Below are 2556 nucleotides of genomic sequence, written 5' to 3' on the forward strand. Positions count from 1 at the left end.
GCTGAGAGAAGCTTCAGTTTTATATTTCAATATAGTAATCGGCCTCTACTGCCTCTGCTATACAACAGTGAAGAAAGACTTGTCTGCAGTGCTAATGCATTATAGATGCAGAAGAAGTGCATTAGGGGGAATTTCTAAAGTAGTACTGTGAATATGACTTTTTCTTTCTATAGTCCTTTAGCTGTATGCCCTAGCATGTTATATATATCAGATCCTGACTGATACTGGAGGCTGCTACAGATGTCAAAATTCGAGAGTTAAAGACATAATATGTAACTTTTCCGCATTAAAATGTCTAAAACCAACAAGACCAATGTTATATATTTTGTTAAGTTGTGCAGATACATCTGTCAATGGCGTCATATCCCTTTTACTCCCTCTACTTGCTGTAACTTCTGGAGAAACATGGGAAAGACCAGATGATACATCAGAGTGAGGAAGGAACTCAAAGAACTAGCTAGCCATTCTATTATTTACTATTGTTTGTATTACTCACTCGTGATGGAGAAGGATTATTCATTGCCGTTTGCTGCGCATTCTGACGCCGAAGCTGTCCTCGTAAAGTGCAAATGTACGGGTGAATCAAATGACCCAAGAAGATTATGGGGCAAGAAGAGAGCTAAAACAAGGGTAAATATTGGTGTGGCATTTCCAAGATGGAGAGCTTCATGACAAGCAAGGACTACAAATAGACGCCGATCTTGCATGTGTTCTGTTAGACAGGTAAGCAACCATTTGGCTATAGTTATTGAAATAATAATAATAATAATAATAATAATAATAATAATAATAATAGCATGCTGTATATTATTATGATGATACTGATAGCAGTCTAGTGAGTTAACTAATGTTAGCTAGCTAGCTTCTATAACAATACTTTTATGATACTGATAGCAAACATTAGCTAAGTTAGCTCGATAGTGTAACAATATTATAGCCTATATGATAGCACAATGCAGTGACTCATATTGAAAGATTCTCTTCTTTTCATGAATTGGAACGTGTAACATATTTGAGTCTAGCCTCAGATTCAAGAGTTTCACTTTACTCCTCAATCCAGACACACATGCTGGGTGGTGATACAAATAGTGTAATGTTACAAAATACAATGGTTTCATATGGTAACTTATTCTGTCTTTGCAAATAGTTGGAATTAACCTTAGCTAGTTACTAAGCCAGTCTTGGATTGAGTTTGTTAGCTAGCTACAATGTTGAAAAAGTAATGGCCAGACTGTTTGTGTGTTTGGTGTGAGGAAATAGCCAGATCAGGCTCTCCTTGATTTCCCCAAGGCATGTTATGAACTGTTGGCTGTACGTTTGTTAGCATCCTGTGTCTTTGTGTGAGGCTTACTATCAATGTATTATCAGATTGTGGCACATGCAAGATTACACCTTTTTTTTCCAAATTGAACAATTACCAAAAAGGAGGACCATCCACACGTCAACTCCAAGCAAGAGACCTGGAATGGAATGCCTTTTCAGGCTCTCTCTACCGTATCACCATCCACTGACTCACCATCAGATAGGTAAGGAATGCTGAATTCTTAGAATGTCACTTCTCCAAGTTGCTGCATATGATAAGTACACAGGTCAAATGGTTGAAATGTGTTTTACAAAGACGACTGCTTTCGGGAGCCTGGAATTGAAGACCTTTCCATGGCAGTACAAGTGCCTCATGCCAGCCACCAAGCTAATGCATATGTAATGGTAAGTTAACGTTATGTAATAGAAATGGTTATAATGGTTTATAGTTAACGTCACTTGAGGCTATTTCATTAGAATGAAATGACATAACATGAATATAACTTTAATACATTACCTCATACGTGAACATGTTTTCGCCTCTCTTCTTTCCTTCTTCTGTCTGAGTCTCGTCAGATCGATTTCCATCGGCAATGGTGGTTGTTTAACAATGAAGACAAAAACTCCCATGATCCCACACTACTTTAAGATGTCATCAAACTCAAGCAACAGAAATTAGCCTAAATACCGTGTGTTTAGAAGATCTGATAAATATATATTGGCAGATGTTTTCTTTTTGTTTTTTTGTATATGTGAACACATAACATAAACAGCTTCTTTTGATAAGAATCCCGTAAATGTGTTTTTTTGGTTATCTTTAGTTATTGTCCCTATGATAGGTAGTAGACGGGATATTTTAGAATTAAACTAAACATTGTTTCTAAATGATCTCAGATATATAATTTGCCATTCCTGTACTAAGTTATACATGCTCATACAGATCTATACCATTGACCAAGGTCACATACTACTTGTAGCCTATGCTAGTTTGCTATTCCCTAGATTGGCACATATATATATATATATATATATATATATATATATATATATATATATATATATATACACACACACACACACACCTAAAGAAATGCATATGTCTGATCTCACTTCAAAGTTGTTTTCAAAAGTCTTAAATTTAAAAGTATCCCATTTATGGTCCATTTTTAATTTCGATGTATTGTTCAAATATTATTCAAAGAAAGGGCAGCAACTAATGATCATTTTCATCATCAGTGAATCTTGCCATCATTT

At 35.5% G+C, this 2556-nt stretch overlaps 1 long non-coding RNA gene across 1 annotated transcript; it reads left to right on the top strand.

The window, feature by feature from the left end:
• The first annotated feature begins 328 nt into the window (after positions 1-328).
• Positions 329-2321, top strand: LOC121889087. The gene is made up of 3 exons (XR_006093425.1): positions 329-723; positions 1426-1526; positions 1619-2321. It is a non-coding gene; the product is annotated as an uncharacterized LOC121889087 (long non-coding RNA).
• Positions 2322-2556: the final 235 nt, after the last annotated feature.

Source organism: Thunnus maccoyii, chromosome 22 (genome assembly GCF_910596095.1).
Source record: "Thunnus maccoyii chromosome 22, fThuMac1.1, whole genome shotgun sequence".
Lineage (NCBI taxonomy): Eukaryota > Metazoa > Chordata > Actinopteri > Scombriformes > Scombridae > Thunnus > Thunnus maccoyii.